This window comes from Biomphalaria glabrata, chromosome 15, assembly GCF_947242115.1.
Source record: "Biomphalaria glabrata chromosome 15, xgBioGlab47.1, whole genome shotgun sequence".
Lineage (NCBI taxonomy): Eukaryota > Metazoa > Mollusca > Gastropoda > Planorbidae > Biomphalaria > Biomphalaria glabrata.
The window spans coordinates 5,506,011-5,525,930 of record NC_074725.1 but is presented as its reverse complement, the minus strand read 5'-3'; the positions used below and the strand labels follow the sequence as shown (position 1 = coordinate 5,525,930).

At 37.7% G+C, this 19,920-nt stretch overlaps 1 protein-coding gene across 1 annotated transcript in view; it reads right to left on the bottom strand.

Moving 5' to 3' along the window:
• LOC106070981 (LHFPL tetraspan subfamily member 6 protein-like) overlaps positions 1-19,920 on the bottom strand; it is a 35,664-nt gene that overhangs the window by 11,598 nt on the left and 4,146 nt on the right. The window lies entirely within an intron of this gene.

Sequence of the window (19,920 nt, the reverse complement as noted above, 5' to 3'; positions counted from 1 at the left end):
CTAGATGTTCGTTTGTGTTACCGTCACATGGAAAGTAATGAAAACTTTTTTACAGAAAGAGTGAGGCGAGTCCGATGTTTAGTACATGAAAGAGTGAGCGAGAGTTTGTGTGAGAACGAGAGAGAGAGAGAGAGAGAGAGAGACTTTGCCTTCATTCTTCCTCCTTGTGACATCAGTGCTTGTCAGGGTTAAGGATCGATCTCTGCTGGTCGCTCGCAGCTAATGGAAACTCTGATATGTTAATCTTAGTTTCCGATTTCCTTAAGAGAAGCGACATCTTTATCCATCTTCTTCGTCCCGATATCTGCGAGTCATTTCATGTGCCTACATAGTTTGGGTGGTGTTTGGTCAAACCTCAGTAAACACACCTGTACTTTTGTCTTGAGGTTACTTTATGTTAGTTTATTTTAAAAAATCTAGTCTGAGATACTTTTTGTAAAGCTCTTCTTTCGTGATTACATCGTTTTTATCAATGAATGTATTTGTTCTTCAACTCTTTGGTCTGTGAGCAGGGCCGGTCCTAACAATTGCGTGGCCCTATGCGAAACTGATTGCGCGGGGCCTAGTCTGGGTGGCAATAAGGATAATAAGTGAAAATTAAGATTTTGTATTAGAAAAAATTCCACTTTGCATTTTATTCATTCTTTACTAAGTACAAAATTGCGATCAAATTAACTTTACTTTACGAACCTTGCAACCTATGGCATATTTATATGCCAGTGACTATAAAAGTAAATAAGGTATTGAAACTTTCGGAGGTGAAAACTCGTCCGATTATTACATTTTATTACATGAAAGCTGACAATGTCTTTTTTTTTCAACGCATGTAGGATTTGCGTTTTCCGTAATAAATGACACCCACTAATGACAATTTTGTCTATTTTTCAGGAGATTTTTATGAGTTTTCAGGAGATTTTAATAAATAATAATTTCCAGGAGTTTTTCGTATAGATTTTGCAATTTAATATTTACACATAGAATTAGTGCGGGGCCTATGAAAGCGCGGGGCCCACTGCGACCGCATAGGTTGCAGTGGCCTAAGACCGGCCCTGCCTGTGAGATTCAAAAGTAATAGTGTTTTGGAAATGGTTGGGGATGAGAAATATTGGAAGAATAAAAATAATGAAATATAGAAGTTACATGAAGGGTAAGAAACGAAACTATTTGAAGTCAGTGATTGGCTCCTAGCCTACAAATGTGAACACATAATGAATGTCCATGAGCCAAGTGGACAGGTAGTCATCGAGAGAATGTGAACAATATTAAGATACGAGGTGTCACTTACATGGGCGTCACCAAAAATACGAATAAATAATAAACAAAGAAATATCTGAATTGGAAGGCTACTAATTTTCTCCAATGTAAAATGTAGCTATAACAAAGAAAACATAAACAATTCAAATACTCAGCATAGATCGTGACATAATAAATCTGTGCGATTAGAAATATTTTTACCAATTGTTTTTGTTTACCTTTAGCTTTCTCAATGCGCTATGGTCCTATCACTTGTCTGGATCAGTTGGGAAAGGGGAGGGAAAACGGGAGTATCTTTGTGAATGTTTACATGATCGCTTTTTTAAATGCATAAACAAAATCTTCACTAAGGATTCAAGAGTCCTCAAGGAGACTAATTCAACTTATACCACCACATCTGTCAAGTGCGATTTCTTTCCCTTGTTCAAGATACCAAACAAAATAATTAATTACCAGTAGTTAATTACCTAATATTTTTTAAATTGATTCTTGTGTTGTCAGGTAAAAGAAATAATTATGCAAAATGTCAGCTTAATCGTCTCTAATGTGATCACCAAGTGCTGTGCCTATTTTTATTATTGTTATCTCCGGCACTGCTAATATTAGCATCAAAAAACGACGAGATCCCGAGACAATAGTTTCTGGCTCCACTCTGAAACATCCGGGCGTCAGTGTCTACCTACAATAGCATACCATTGGGCCTTGAAGTGGAATAAGGTACTATGGGTAGGGGCGGGAAGAAACGTGAGACTGACAAAGGTCGAAAGGTCAAACATTCAACCTAATTCATGTGCTCGCCCTTTCCATAATTTGTGCTCGCGAGGCAGGCTGGGTATATAATGGACTCAGAGAATGAGACCAATTTGAGAAGACCACACAGCGTAGAAAACAAGAATGCTTGATTAACATTATCTATATTAGATTACTGGATTAGTTTAAAAAATCACGACGTGTTAACTCTTTCTCTCCTAACTGACGATACCAGCGTTGATTCCACCAGAATGTGGTAAATAATTACGGAGAGAAAGAGTTAAACAAAGTTTGAGGCTGATACGCTGACATCTAGGTTCTTGTTGTTTTTTCCCCCCTACAAAGGTAAAAAGATGAGCGTTAAAGTTTGAGCGTCATATAAAAATATAATAAAGTAAAATCAAAATGTAATGGCTAGAAAAGACCCACAGGAAATGGGTATAGAGCTCGGGGAGAAGGTGGTGATAGTGGGCTTGTTTTTTGACTGAACATTGATTGTTGGTATTTGGGGGGGGGGGGGCGTGGTTGCTGAAAGATAAGGCTCTTGACTTACGATTTGGGGGGGGGGGTCCTCGATATAGACTGGGATTTAGTCAGAACGCCCCCCGAGTCCACCCTACTCTAATAGGTACCTGGCATTAGTTATGGAAAGGAAAGGCCACATGACAGTCCCGCTAAACGTCGGACACAGAAACAGATGACCTTTACATCATCTGGCGTATAGATGCAGGGTCTGAAGGGAACTTTTCTGATTTTTATTTTATTGCTGATATTGAGTGCATTGACAACAAACTGAGAGCCCTTGGTAGTTATGAATGTGTGAACTGAGCAAGTGTGTTTTATGAATGGCTGCGTAAGAGTTAGCACTAGAGTGCTCAGACACAAACAAAGTGTGGTTCAAATTCAAATGATTAACCCTTAAAGTGCCGAGTCACAATCACAATTCTAATGTTTGGACGCTAAACTACCACACGCGCCTTAAGGCTTAAGGAATAAAGTTTCTAGTACAAAATATTTTTTTTTCTTCTGTGTGTACTGGCCTTCTAATTATATATTGAAGGGGTATTTTTTGGCTTCAAACCTCGCTGAAGGGGAGTTTAAATTCAAAAACCCTTTGGCTACGCTCATAGCATTTTGAGTGTGTAGTTTGCTTTTTTTTATATTGAATAGGTGATTTTTAGCTCTAAACCCCGCTGGAGGTGGTTGTAAACACTAAACCCCTTTTGGCTACGCTCATATCATCTGGTGACTGATGAATGGATAGTCTTCTATTGAAGACGGAATTTTATCGTAAATTTCGGACGGGTTTTTAAAATCAAAATCTTCCTTAGCTAAGCTCTTGAAATTTGGGGATAGTCGTTTGCATTGTTTTTTTTTTTTTTTTTTTTGGGTTTTGTTTTATAGAAGAGGAAGATTTGACTGCAAAATTCCCTTGGCTGCGCTGGGGCAAGTGATGGTTTAGTATTAAAATCTCAACTAAAATAAACAGAAACAAAGCAAAAAAATCAGTCACTCAAGTCCGATTCCACCCCCCCCCCCAACATTCCATTTCGGGGGGGGGGGAAGGGTCAACTCCACCCCAACCCCCCCGGCTACGCCCATGGTTCCATCTATGGAACTCATGGCACCTAACAATTTAAAAAATGTACTTGTTTAAAACAAAGTTTAGAATATGACGATGTGAATGTGTTTTTCGTAGGCAGTAGGTGCCTCTGTTAAGGGGCTGCTACTCCGTGGGTTTTTGTTTCGGTTTGAACTATGACTACAATATTGGTATTCATTGCTGTACAGAGAAGATAGAAAGTGGGAGAGAGAGTGAGAGAGAGGAGAGAGAGTGTGAGAGAGAGGAGAGAGAGAGAGAGGAGAGTGAGAGAGAGAGGAGAGAGAGGAGAGAGTGAGAGAGAGTAAGAGAGAGGAGAGAGAGAGGAGAGAGAGGAAAGTGAGAGAGAGAGGAGAGAGAGGAGAGAGAGGAGAGAGAGGAGAGAGAGAGTGGGAGAGAGAGAGAGTGGGAGAGTGAGAGAGAGTGAGAGAGAGGAGAGTGAGAGAGAGAGGAGAGAGAGAGTGAGAGGAGAGAGAGAGCGAGAGAGAGAGGAGAGAGAGAGAGGAGAGAGAGGAGAGAGAGAGTGGGAGAGTGAGAGGAGAGAGAGAGTGAGAGAGAGGAGAGTGAGAGAGAGAGGAGAGAGAGAGTGAGAGGAGAGAGAGAGTGAGAGAGAGAGAGGAGAGAGAGAGAGAGAGGAGAGAGACAGAGAGAGTGAGAAACTGAGAGAGAGAGAGAGTGAGAGAGAGAGAGGAGAGAGAGAATGAGAGAGAGGAGAGAGAGAGTGAGAGAGAGGAGAGAGAGAGAGTGAGAGAGAGAGAGAGAATGATTGGAAATGATCAAGAAAGTGGGAGAGAAAGAGAAAGGGGCGGGGGCTTGTTTTAAGGGTGCCTGACATCCGGAGTATTTAGAATTAATTAGAAAACATGTTAAATGTGAACATAATTAATTTAAGAGGCGAGTCTCTCTGCGAGCTGGGTCATATCGAGCTATGTAGGCCATTTTATTTCTTCTCCCAGGTCTTATTCTAATGAGCATCATGGAAAGAAAGAAAAAAACTCTCCCTCCCTTACACAACTTCATTAGCTTCGTTTCACTAAAGAGCATTAATAAGAGCATCACTTTCATCTTTCATTCGTCAAGTATCGCTGGAAGAACATCCTTAGTCTAGATAAGCATTACTTTAAAAAAAAAATATAAAGCCAATTAAATTAGGTCAATTCCGAGAGAGGCGAGAACTGCGTCTCATTTTCACTTAGGACAGAAATTATATAATACTAAAGAACAATAATATACCTGACATACAAAGTGAATAGTCTGTGCCAAACATGCATGTTTTGGATAGAAATAGTAAGTAAAGTTCCCCTTTCTATAGGGCAGATGATGTAAAGTTCATCTGATTCTGTGGCCTACGGTTAACGAGGGTGTCATGTGGCCAGCACAACGACCAACGCCTTTACTTTTCCCCAACTAACGTAAGGTACCCATTAGAGCTGGGTGGACTCAGAGGCGCCCGAAGATCCTGAAATTAAAAATCCCAGTCTTCACCAGGATTCAAACCCCAGGACCCCGGTTCGGTAGCCAAGCGCTTTACCGCTCAGCCACTGCGCCTCCTATGGATAGAAATGAACACTGTTAAATCAATCATGAGGAAACGTGAAATAAAAATTCGTGAGTAGGGAAGAGAGAGGAGCAAAGTCTAATAGTGGTTTTAGAGCAAAGTCTAATAGTGGTTAGATTAGAGCAAAGTCTAATAGTGGTTAGATTAGAGCAAAGTCTAATAGTGGTTAAATTAGAGCAAAGTCTAATAGTGGTTAGATTAGAGCAAAGTCTAATAGTGGTTTTAGAGCAAAGTCTAATAGTGGTTAGATTAGAGCAAAGTCTAATAGTGGTTAGATTAGAGCAAAGTCTAATAGTGGTTAGATTAGAGCAAAGTCTAATAGTGGTTAGATTAGAGCAAAGTCTAATAGTGGTTAGATTAGAGCAAAGTCTAATAGTGGTTAGATTAGAGCAAAGTCTAATAGTGGTTAGATAAGAGCAAAGTCTAATAGTGGTTAGATTAGAGCAAAGTCTAATAGTGGTTAGATTAGAGCAAAGTCTAATAGTGGTTAGATTAGAGCAAAGTCTAATAGTGGTTTTAGAGCAAAGTCTAATAGTGGTTAGATTAGAGCAAAGTCTAATAGTGGTTAGATTAGAGCAAAGTCTAATAGTGGTTAGATTAGAGCAAAGTCTAATAGTGGTTAGATTAGAGCAAAGTCTAATAGTGGTTTTAGAGCAAAGTCTAATAGTGGTTAGATTAGAGCAAAGTCTAATAGTGGTTAGATTAGAGCAAAGTCTAATAGTGGTTAGATTAGAGCAAGTCTAATAGTGGTTAAATTAGAGCAAAGTCTAATAGTGGTTAGATTAGAGCAAAGTCTAATAGTGGTTAAATTAGAGCAAAGTCTAATAGTGGTTAGATTAGAGCAAGTCTAATAGTGGTTAGATTAGAGCAAAGTCTAATAGTGGTTAAATTAGAGCAAAGTCTAATAGTGGTTAAATTAGAGCAAGTCTAATAGTGGTTAGATTAGAGCAAAGTCTAATAGTGGTCTGATTGATTTAAAAACAAAACTATTCTAATGAACCATGATGCTTTGTTTGATGTTCTGCCGGAGGCCGGTGCGGACACTTTTTACTCATGGGACAGGACCACGTGACAAAGACGATCTTAAAGACAAAGACAAGTTTAAGAGGATGGCGTCATAAAAAGATGCCCCCCTCACACCCGTATGAGCTATAAAGATCAACGCAGGCGCCATTTCGCACTCACTGGCATAGAGGAAAGTAACTGGCAGCAGATGGTCTCTGAAAGACAACAGCTTTGTCTGCACGAGATGCGGAAAAATATGCAGGGCACAACTGGGCCAATGTAATGACTGTTTTTACCACTTAAGATATTTCTGCTAGATACCTTGTACAAGTTCTGATTTTAGTTTGATTAATAAATTAATAAAGCGTATTCGGCTAGCGCCGCTAGCTATTAAATTATACAAAATAAGTCTTTACAGACCTTGAATTTTAGTTTTTAACGAACATCTTATAGGATATATTCTGTCTATGTCTGTTTCAAATTACTGGACCTTTCAAGACATAGATGACTGTGTGTTAGTTCATACAACCTATAAGGCAATTTTTGACATGTTCTGATTGTTGAAAGCTCATGCGATCTAGATCTATCGTCAAAAGGATTTTGTCTGGGCCTACATAATGTTTTTACATGCTTGGCAAGTTATAACTTGGGCCATTGGGCTTTTACATGTGGAACTACTTGCAATTAGGAACTACTTACAGTGAAGAGCAGATTTCTGCGCTAGAATAAAAAAAGTTTTGACCTAATTACGTTGTCTGTATATAGACCTACAAGGTATCAAGTAAACATGGCTGGGGTGTGCTGTCTGGAAAGTCATCTACTCAATGGTCTTCTTTACAGTCTGACATTCCTCCTTTGGAAATTGTGTCTGTATTTTCTCGAGTAATTTAGAGTCTAGATCTATGTGTTGTAAGCTAGTTGAAATTGATGAGAAAGCATTCTAGACCCATGTCAATCGATCTTGTTGGGGTGACATGTTAAGATATTATTGATCAGTGTAGAATTAGAATTGCAGACATGTAACACGTACCTTAGGTCCACTACTATTTTAAATTTACATAAACGATTTACCACATTGCATTAGTTCAGGAACAAAAGTCAGATTATTTGCAGACGATTGCATAATATATAGAACAATAAAAACAACACAAGATACAGAAATTGTACAAAGAGAATTAGATAAATTACAGAAATGGGAATCAAATTGGAGCATGTTTTTCCACTCAAAGCAATGTCAGTTATTAAGAGTAACACAAAACTTAAACAAATAAATTCCACTAATCTTATTCATGGTAAACCAGTAACACAGACTAAAAACGCAAAATATCTAGGTGTTATAATAAATGAAAAATTGTCATGGATGATGAAACTAGCAAAAAATCAAACAAAGCATTAGAGTTTATTAAAAGAAATTTCTATAAATCAAATGAGAACATAAAACTAAAATGTTATTTAACCTTGGTTAGGCCAATAATAGAATATGCATCATCTGTTTGGGACCCCTCAACTCAAGAAAATACAAACTGGAACAGACACAAAATAGAACAGTGAGATTCATAACAAACGAATATTCACATTTGACTAGAGTAACACCTTTAGTAAAATCATTAAATTTAGAAAGCCTTCAGGACAGAAGACTCAAAAGTAAAGTAGCAATTATACATAAAACACTGAACCATAATCTTCAAATACAAAAACAAAATCTAATAAAATACTTACAAAGATATAAAGATAAAGGCACATTCCTCGTTCTATATGCTAGGACAAATTTGTACAAATACTCATTCTTCCCTAGTGCTATTAGAGCATGGAATGGGTTGCTTGAGCTAGCCAGGAAAACCAGTGACTTGGCAGAATTTAAATCATTGGTTAACATGCATGACTAAATGCATGACGCGTAGGACGTAATCATCTTTTTTTTTTGGAGGTAACGTCTGTATTATATAAGATAAGATAACTTAGAACAGTGTCGTAGCTAGGGTATATATTGTCCAGTTCTCATGATACCCTCCCCCTTATCATAAAAAAAAAATTAAAACAGCAAAAAGATGTTGTTTTTCTTCCCGAACTAATGTGCACTCATTGATAAGATATTGCCAGTTTCACCCATCAATTGCCAAATAAGTCGCACAATTTTCCTCATTGATCGCAATCAATTCTTGAGCCACTAAATTCTGAAAAAAAACAAATTCGCTAGCATATATGTAGCGCTTACCGCAATTGTGAGAAACATTCAGATAAAGACAATATTGAGAATTGAATCATCTAGCAGATACCTGAGAGGATGTCAGTGAAAGACTAGAGAATCCGTCATTGTCCATGACAACGTCACCTTAACATTTGGGAAAATTGATCCAGATGTCATGTGTACTGACAAAATAATCGAGAAATACTTGGCTTGTAATCACCCAATAATAAAATAAGTTTGATTTGTATTTGTTGGGATATACGTATTTGGAATTTGCTTGGGTCGAAACCAATGTACTCTCAGGAGGGTATCGTACTTGGAAAGTAATTTCACAAACAACTAGAAATAACCTATGAAATAATCTTTGCAATTCTTCTTCGTCTTGTTCTCGATGCCCATTGAGTGCCAGATTCTGCTTTGAGAGGAAAAGAATGATGTCCAGGGTTCTTTTAGACCCTTTGATCCATACCGTCAACCATTTCAACTAGAGATGACGATTTCTTCGTCTGAACGAGCAATTTGCGCGCCTACAGGACCATAATATTGTTTACATAACAGTATTACAATTAACTAGATAGTGATGAAAATTGAATAAAAAAATATTGACGTCACTTTCATTACTCAGTGGTCATTAGAATTGACAAGACGCAATGCTGTTGTTGTGTTCTCAAGATGACTGACACTACACACATTCATTGTGAAATAAACTAAAGTAGAACGATTATCTGGAGTCAAGAGGTAGAGCTATATTTACAAGCCCTAGGTCTAGATGAACACTGGGCAATGAACTAACAACATGTACCATGTGACTCAAAGGAAAGTGGGCGTGTTCAAGTAAATTGCCCTGAGAGATTTAATACAAATCTAGTAAATTTGATTCTACCTGGTCTACAGCTGACATTTAATTGAAGAAAGTACGTAGGAAATTAACAAAATAGCAAATAATTAAATGTGTAGTTAACATTTCAAATACATTAGTCTGTGTTTGTTCAATTTTGTATAATATTTTGTTTTGCTGAGAAAGTTTATCCTTAATTTGATGCCTCTTGGTTGGCTTATAGATCTAGAACCTGGGCAAAAGAGGCATGGAGAAAGTGTGATGGAGAAAGTGTGATGGAGAAAGTGTGATGCCCCAATGGTTCAACAGACTGAGGAATAGGTGAAGGGGGGATATATATGTAATCGTCATGTCTAACAAGAAGTAAACGAATCAGTTATCCGAATCACTCTTATTCGCAACAGGCGACAATTTCCTAGCAATGACTCAGTCAAGAGTTCAAGTCTCTAATTAACATGCACAACTCACGCAAGGATTCTCTTTTGAAGGAACGGATATGATTTATAAGATAAGAAAAACAAAATCGACTCATATCAAAGCATAATTAAGAAATAAGATCGAGTGTATGCAAGTACTCGTATGTGTGTGTGTGAGAGAGAGAAGGAGAGGGGAGAGAGAGGGAGGGAGAGTTAGTGAGGAAGGAGGGAGGTATCTATTTAAAAGGTAAACACCAGGTAAAATACTTTTGAAATAATATCTTGAAGGTCATGTTAGTCTCTCATTAGGTGGCGCTGGACTAGCTCTACAATAAAACAAGCTAATTATATATATATTTTTTTAAAGCCTATATAAGGGAAATAACCGCACAAACACAGTCATGTATCTCAATGGTGCAAGATTTGGTTTCCGGGTTTCCCTTATCTTAAGTTATCTATATCAAACTAAATTTTTTTTAATACTGCTAATCAATTAGGCCTACTCAATTGGTTGATTTTTTTTTATTGATTCATGACATTGAATCTTTGTGCAAAGTTACAACTTGATCCGAGGATACGTGGAAGGGATAACGCGTACTAAGTTTGTGCCTGTGTGACAGAAGGTGTGAATAGATATAATTTGTAACAAAAATTTTAATAACTATTTTGGTAATGAAATAGTCAGGAGTGTAACCGCTTACCTCCTCGTATTTCTACACTTTATTAATCCCCTTTTTTTCTACACTTTATTCATTGCTTGGTGTGGGAGGAACGGATAGTAATAGGCGAGGAACGTGACAGGAACCTGAATAATCTTCATTTTATTACCCAATACATATCTAACCTCTTTATAAAACGTATATAGATTGTCTATAATATTTAGTGTGGACTGATATGTCACACTCAGCTGAGGTCATCGGTCACTAGCTAATGTTCCCTGTTTGAAAAAAAAACAACTTTCTGAACTCGGTCAAACCCAAAACTCAAGATCACGTGACAGATTACGAAGATTGTTTCAAACAAAGTTTTTTCTGTCTATTTACCCAGGGGAGTGTCCATGTTTATACGTAGACCAGACGTCAAAACAATGAGAGTACATTGTGACCGGGTTATCTCCTATTGCTTTCGTCTGCAAGGGTCACTACAGACTTTCTTTTATAGAGCTCCCCCCTCTCCCCATTTTCTTAATTTATTCGTCGCGCTGAATCGAAAGAATGGGTAGTGTTCGCATCCGGATATTAAGATTTGAAGTTTAACAAAAAAAAATTACAGGCTGTTGGTTGGAATGATGGAAGGCTGGTTGGAATGATGGGAGGTTGGTTGGAATGATTGATGAGAGGCTGGTTGGAAGGATTGATGAGGCTGGTTGGAATGATTGATGGGAGGCTGGTTGGAAGGATTGATGAGGCTGGTTGGAATGATTGATGGGAGGCTGGTTGGAAGGATTGATGGGAGGCTGGTTGAAATGATTGGAGGATGGTTTGAATTATTGGAGGCTGGTTGGAATGATTTATGGGAGGCTGGTTGGAATGATTGATGGGAGGCTGGTTGGAATGATTTATGGGAGATTGTTTGAAATGATTGGAGGCTGGTTGGAATGATTTATGGGAGGCTGTTTGAAATGATTGGAGGCTGGTTTGAATTATTGGAGGCTGGTTGGAATGATTGATGGGAGGCTGTTTGAAATGATTGGAGGCTGGTTTGAATTATTGGAGGCTGGTTGGAATGATTGATGGGAGGCAGGTTGGAATGACTGATGGGAGGCTGGTTGGAATGATTGATGGGAGGTTGGTTGGAATGATTGATGGGAGGTTGGTTGGAATGATTGATGGGAGGCTGGTTGGAAGGAAAGATGGAGGCTGGTTGGAATGATTGATGGGAGGCTGGTTGGAATGATTGATGGGAGGCTGGTTGGAATGATTGATGGGAGGCTGGTTGGAATGATTGATGGGAGGCTGGTTGGAATGATTGATGGCTGGTTTGAATTATTTGAGGCTGGTTGGAATGATTGATGGGAGGCTGGTTGGAATGATTGATGGGAGGCTGGTTGGAATGATTGATGGCTGGTTTGAATTATTGGAGGCTGGTTGGAATGATTGATGGGAGGCTGGTTGAAATGATTGGAGGCTGGTTTGAATTATTGGAGGCTGGTTGGAATGATTTATGGGAGGCTGGTTTGAATGATTTATGGGAGGCTGGTTGAAATGATTGGAGGCTGGTTGAAATGATTGATGTGAGGCTGGTTGAAATGATTGGAGGCTGGTTGGAATGATTGATGGGAAGCTGGTTGGAATGATTGATTGGATGCTGATTGGAATGATTGATGGGAGGCTGGTTGGAATGATTTACGGGAAGCTGGTTGGAATGATTGATGGGAGGCTGGTTGGAATGATTTATGGGAGGGAGAATGTGAACCTAGAAAGCTAACCAGAAGAAATTAGGTAAAGATTTTTGAGTTCCTCTTCTTACAGTTTTCCGTTCCAAATTTTACATCGTCTGCGACAAGAAATCTTAACTCCGGATGAGACTTTTTTTTCCCAAAAAAATCGTAAAAAAAAAATCGAAACTTTTTTTTCTCTTGCACGAACTTTCACGAAATGAAATTATTTTTTATGATCTTGATTTTTTAAACGTTGTGGTGTCAATATGACCGCCTGAAAGCGCACCAACAAATGTTAGACTTGACTTTAGAGGAAGATCAAGCCAGAAACATTTTCCAGTGCAGAGTTCAACATACACAATAAATAACCTCTATTCTATAGTACCTACTTCTGCTCCAACAGCATCTTCTTCTATTGTGATAACATTTGGCTGTAAGGAAAGGTCTACATATTATTAAAATTTTTATTCCTAAATCTGTCCAAAGAAGAAATGAATATTTGCCTAATTACGTCTGACTACAAAGTAAAGTAAATCTAGAGATTTTTAGTTCAAATGGTTGTGTGTATATGTGTTATATGGGCGTGTGTGTTTGTCTATGTGTTTGTATGAGTTGGCATATTTGGGTTGTATAAATAAGTTTTTGTGTCATGTTCAATGTGTCTGTTAAAATGGGGGATCGTTGTGTTTTTTTTATATTAAAACACAAACAAATATTGAAAGCAAGAAAAATATAAAATACGTTAAAAAGAAAAACAAAAAGCCATTAGAAGGGAAAGATCTGCGCATATACCATATTCTCAACTCTGTAAGATTTATTTACCTTTTTTTCTATATCAAACAAAATTAATTAATTACCACTAATTAATAAATTGATATGTTAATTTTTGGATTGATTCGTGTTTTGTAAGGAAGAATGAATAAGTGTACAAACTAGCCAATGGATGGGGGGGGGGGGGGAGGGGGGGGGGGAGAAATAACGCGTAACAAATTTAATCAGACAGAGTGAGTTTTATATAAGCTTTGTAAAAATACAACTTTAAGCCGATCAGACTCCTCAGGTCTAGATTTGAAACAGTGTCACTGATTACTCTTCTATACCGTATCACAAGTCTTGAGCCGTGAAGTTATCAGACTAAGCCTCCATCCCCCCACCCCACCCCACACTACAGCAGCACGTGTAATACAGTGTGCTCATAAACGTTTGGGTTCGAGAGTTTAATAACTCGTCAACCCTCTTTCTTTCTCTCTCTCTCTCTCTCTCTCCTTATCTGGTTTCTAGATAGACCTAATTCGTACCATAGCACCGCACCTACTGGGACTATTCACAAAGCAAGCTCAGTATTTGTTTATTCTTTAAAGTTGTGGGTGAAATTTCAAATAAATTCATCATCCTAAGATTTAGTCATCTGTTATCTTAAGGTAAAAGACGCCTTAGCTGTTCTAAAGACGACGGGTTTTATAAATAGTTCAGGGGAGGCCAATCCGTATCTCCCTATTCCACAATACAAAAAAAAAACAAAAAAAACAACAACAATTAAATGTAAACAATGGTTCAGTTTATTGAATACATTTCAAAAGAGTGTAGCATTAGTTCTGTTCTTTGGAGGATTTTCTATGATGCTTTGCTTTGTACTTTGTTATGATAATTACAAATGGGCTTAAACTTGAAACTGTGGTCCAACTACAATTTTAAGAAAGGAAAAATGTATTCTTTTTTTAAAAATAGCCCATACGATACCGTACCAAAATCTCTTTTAAGACCAGCTAGTGGTTTCTTGTTTTACGCTAATCCTGTATTATGCATCTAATTCAGGGGTTCTCAACCTGTGGGTCGAGACCCCTTTGGGGATCGATTGACAATTTGTCAGGAGTCGCTTCGGACCATCGAAAATATTTTTTTTTGCCTATTCTAACATGTAAAACTTGACACATACAAAGTTGTTTTTTTCAATGGAATTTACTTTTTTTAAATGTTAAAATTGTTTACCGAAGATAGATGTTGCAGACAACTGAGTCAGAATTGATTTCAAACATTTTAATTGTCGCAGCAGAAATATTTTTAACAGTCAAATGTGAACGCCCTTAATGCATAACGTATCGTTACGCCTGGTCGTGTTGTCAAGCTCTGGACTGTCGTCTGTAAGGTCAAGAGACATTTTTAATCATCAATAATTAATTTAGATAAAAGCGAAGCTGAAGGTTCGCTACTTTTATGCAAAACTTCGGTAATACCTGTTACAATACAAAAGTGTGAAATCCGTAATATGTGAACTAAATTGTGTACGTTTTGAAAAAGGTTGAACAACGCGTCCATAATATTTCAATTTTAATACTTCAACTTTGTATAAAAATGCAAAACGTATTAGACAACATAAATCTTGGATGAACTCCTAATGGTTGCAGAACAGGAAAGCATGGGCCTCCCGTAGTGCTCTGGTAAGAGACTGTTGTGGGCCTCACGTAGTGCTCTGGTAAGAGACTCAGTTGTGGAACCTAGTTCCCCATAGCTCCCATGCAGATCAAGTGACACAGTTATCTCCCCGCAGCTCTTTGAAACTCTTGTAAGACACGCACCTCTGTTTCCTCTGCCTGCCCCATTAGTTAAAGCAGGAACTGAAAAACTGCAGAATGCCAATTGTAGTGAAGTTACATAAGTCGAATATATCAGTGCTGCCAAAATACGACCCGCTGGCCAGATCCGGCCCGTGACATAGTGTTATTCGGCCCGCCCTAACATCGGACCAAAATGTAGAAAATCACAAAAAAAAAAAAAAGGTTGAAAAAATTTATCTGTCCCTATCCTAGCAATGGAATTGAGATGCTACAGAAGGATCCTCGGTTTCACATTCAAAGACCGCATCACAAACCAAGAGATTAGAGACAGGGTTACTGTAGCGATCGGACCCCATAATGACCTGCTAACTATAGTAAAAAAAAAACGCAAACTTAAAATCTATGGCCATATTACAAGATCTTCGGGGCTCGCATAAACCTTCCTTCAGGGAACAGTACCAGGAAAAGAAGAAGAGGCAGACAAAGGAAGCGATGGGAGGACAACATAAAAAAATGGACGGGCATGCCATTAAAAGAGGTTCTAAACAAGGCAAAAGTCATGAAGGAATGGAGAAAGCAGTGGCGTAACTAAGGGGGGGGGATGGGGGGGGGAGAATTTTAAAATCCCCCCGGGCCCCCACCTAGGGGGGGCCCCCAAATGGGTGTCCGAAATTTATTGTAAATACATAAATTAATATATTTGATTGGCAAATAATGTCAACGGGTGTCTTTTTTTTTCAACATTTATGGATTAAATTTATCACAAAGACTAAACCTAGATCTAGGTCTATCAGTACGTTGACTTTGTTGACATTTGAAAAATATTTTTTCCCACAGAGATCAAAGTTTTTTTTAAAGTTAGTTTTACATTTTAAACTTTGTTGCCACGAATAAAACTACATGATATACAGCGAATACCATGTATTTTGTTACCTTTACTAATAATAGATCTAAATGTCGAGTATTTTATGGCTACACTAATTAACCTGGAATCAAAATTTACAGAATCGAGTATAACAGATCCAAAAGTTATTCTTAATAATGCTAGAATAGTCCATTATTCGGGTTTGGCGTCTATAATTTCAGATTAAAATTCACACTCAAGTTATTACCCCTCTATTCATCTTTCCTCAATCCAATGGAAACTCTATTTTTATTTCCATCTAATCCTTTTGCTTTCGCACAAAACAACAAACAATGACGTAATATCATACAATATTAGCACATCATTCCTTTTGAAGTTATTATCACACCCTTCCTTTTAAAGTTCTTAAAAGTGATATCTACTAGCAGGGCCGCCCTAGCATTTGCGGGGCCCTATACGAAACGGATCGCGCGGGGCCTAGTCTGGGTAGGGATGAGCATAATGTCAAAATTATTTTTTTTTGAATTAGAAAATAGGCCTACTTTCGTCTTTGCAATAAATTTTTATCAAATGAAAGCTCGCAATGCCACTTTTTATTTATAGGCACCCCAAATTTTCAATTTCGTCTATTCTTCAGGAGATTTGAATAAATTCAAAAAAAGTTCAGGACTTTATCATGAGATTTCCTGGAGGCCCTAGAAAATTAGGAGGTCACGAAAAACCTGTTATTTAATATACATTATAATGGTTTAATTTAATAATGTACACTTAGAATTAGCGCGGGTCCCATGAAAGCGCGGGGCCCACTGCGACCGCATAGGCTGCAGTGGCCTAAGGCCGGCCCTGTCTACTAGGAACTTTAACAATTCGTCCACTTCTGGTTGTCTTGACTGGCACAACAAGTTCTCTAGACGTTGGTCTATAACTGTCTGTTTCGTTTGTTCCAACAGTTTGCAGTTCATTGTAGAGATGGGAATCGAACCCAACTTTTAAAGTTCGGGTTCGGTTCGGTTCGATCAGATTTAAGTTCGGGTTCGGTTCGGCTCGATGACGAGTATAGTTCGGGTTCGGTTCGGTTCGGTCAGGTCCAAAGTTCGGGTTCGGCTCGGTTCGATGTTATGAAATTATGTAATAGCGAAATTAAGTTATTAGGCTTAATGAAATGTAGCCTATTAGATAAAAACACTTTCATTTGAATTTTTCATAAAACAAATACTTTGCAACCTATAATAGGCCTATGGGCAATACTCATTCCAAAATAATGTTGCTTACATAAATTTCAAGGGTTGTAAAAAATGTCTTAATGAGTCAGTGTCTCACACCTATATATAGCAGGCCTATGGTCAGTTTTTTTTTTCCGAAATAATGTTGCCTACATAAATTGTAAGCGTTGTAAAACTTTCTTCAAGGAGATAGAATGGAAGATGCGGCAGGTTTTCGCTCAAGTCGGCAAGGGGTTTAATTCCGTGCGGGACGCGGCGCTAAGCGTATTCTAAACTTTATCTCATAGTAAGAAGAGAGAATTTTTAAAAAGCTTATATTTATGTTTTCTTACAGAACGCACTAGTCATCTTATTTTTTAAAAAGTCGAGGGCCATATTAAATCTAGTAATAAAGAAGCAGCCCTGACCAATAGTATTATGTGAGGGACATTCTAGGTAGGCCTACATATTGCACACGTACTTCTGTAATAGGCGTGATCTTTTTTCAAAAATATTCTTCGTGTTAAGACGTCTCTGTAGCGAATTTTTTTTCATACATAAGTCGTCATTATAATGAATAGCAATAGACGGAAGAAATTCGACTATTATGAGACAAAAAATCCAGAAGAATCACACTAGCGGAGATGTTTTAAAATGTGTTCTTCAAAACGTTTTGACCCACATTGTTGCATACGCGCCTCGCAAAAGCAGTCTAAATTTAACAAGGTCTTATTAGAAGATATTCCTACTTAATATATTTTAATTTTTAAACATATAATTTTACTAATATTCAGATAAGTTACACTGAAAAGAAAACATTTATTTCGGCGCCCCCTTCCCTTGTTAGTTGGTTTGTCGCTTACAAACAGCTAGTATAATTGAAGTTTATTGAACCAATAAAGACGTTTTATATTTTTACTTAAACTTTAAAAGAAATTTCTTATGCGAGCAGCTCAATAGCGTAACTGTTATTACAATATTCACTTATTTAACTTGAGATAGAGATGTAATATTAATGAAATATACTGATATTTAAACGAAATCTAGCTCACCACAAAACAACGTCTTTACACTCATTTCTCAAAATTGTCTGCCGTTTCACATTTGCATTACTCTAATTTCATCATCCTCATCATACATGCATACACCAATCAATCGCTTAACCTCATCTTACCGCCGCCAGGAAACACACACACACACTCTATTACACCCCTATTTGTCAGAAAGTTACTTCCACCCCTCCCAATTCGAGGTACTCGCCATCCCCACACCGGTGCATTAAAAATACTGATGATCAATAATGCAAACCAGAATAATAGTAATAATATTCCTATACGGAATACTTCACAATTTTTAAACATACAACACTAAAAAGAAATGTAAATACCGTTATTTAGTAATTAAATATTAAGTTTTTTAAGTAGTTCTAATATTAAGTATTTATAAAGGAGATTCCGTTTTAAACTGATTTTACTATGAAAAGAAGATAATTAAATGTATTTTAAACTAGAATACATAAGAACTTATTGAAGATTTATATCTACACTCTATAGTCGTCCAAAAATATTCTACTCTCAACTAACAGCCATTTCAATAAAAGTGACAATATTGATTGACTTTCTACTTACTAGATCTACTCAGAGGGCGGGCTAATCGGTTCAAAAGAAATATTGCCAACAGCCCGCGAAAATTCAGGGGCAGGGAGAGTCGGCACGTATGGAAAAACCCATGGGAACACCTAGCGCGCGCTTTTATTTTTCTTTAATTTCCAAAATACCCCCACCCCCTTTATCTGTCCCATGTTTGGATAATGGCATCATTAGAATTAAAATAAAATATTTAAGTATTTTATTATTATTATTATTAAACTAAAAAAAAATGTAGAAATTGCAAAATTAGTTCGGTTAAGATAAGGAGGGTTCGTTCGGTTCGGTTCGTACCGAGCAGTTTCAAAGTTCGGGTTCGGTTCGGTTCGGTCATAAGTGAGGTTCGAGTTCGGTGTGTTCGGTTCGGGTTCGGTTCGTTTCCCATCTCTAGTTCATTGTCTCCATCGGTATCATAGTACCCAGAGATGTCTTCATCGAAGCTCTTATTCAAAAAGCGTTGATTTCTTCTGTATGTTTTTCCGTTTGTCTTTATGATGTAAGATCTGGGTGCTGAATGTTTTTTATGACAACTGCTTTCTGTCATGTTTGACCTAGACGAACTCTCCGACAGAATAATCTTTAGGTAGTCTTGCTTTTGCATTGTATTTCACTTTGCTTTTCATCTGACGTTCGTTGAGTAATGTCTCTGCATTTTCAGCTACCGATGGTTTCAAAAGTTTGGGATCAGTTGGAATGATTCCCTGAGTCTTCTACTCGTCAACAGTTGTGATGGTGAATACGACAGTCCACTTATCGGAGTATTTCTATACTCGAGCATAACGAGATATGGATCTTTCCCACTTTTGTATACTCTGAATCCTTTTTCTTGCGCGCAAAACATAAACAACCAACAATGACGTAATACCATATAATATTAGCACAGAATCTTCTTCATGCAGTGGAAAATTAAGAATTGTTTGCCTATCTTGAATTCTGGTCAAAGCTCTTGCGCCCAATTAATATAGTTCAGAAGGAACTACAAAAGTCTGGACTGCATATACGGGAAGCTGCTAAAGAAATTAGTACCCTTTAATGCTTTCTGCAAAATGATGAGAAACTGACAAAAAACCAATCCATCGAAAAAGCAAAAGAAGGTAGTGAATACTATGGATTCCCTGTAATCAAAACAACCAGAAGAAAGAAAAGACTTGATGGGAAGTTGAGTTATAATGTAGGACTGTCAATAGAACTGCAATTCAAACGTGTTGCGACAGAAGTGCTGGACAGATTTCATATGGAGATGAAGAGTGATTTAAAAGGTCGGGAAAAAATGGATACCTTTGGGTTTCTTCTTGAACCAATACACCTGTTAGATGAAGACCCGCTTATGACAAACTGTGCTACTTTTCCTGTTTGTATGATGAAATAAATGGCAAATCGCTTTTTCAATGATGTCATTGATGCACGAGCACTTTTCATCAACAAACCAGTAATACAACCACCAATAGACATATTGAGGAAACAGGCTTCATATGGTAATTACGTGTGCTCAAACTTTGCAACCTCCTCCGAATACTGCTAACTCAGGCCACTTCCATTACGTCATGTGAGAGATCATTCTTAAAGCTAGAGTTCATCAAAAGCTATCTCAAGAGCACAATGACACAAGAAAGGCTTATCATGGTTTTAATGTCAGTGAAGTCACAAATACTAGAAAGTATCG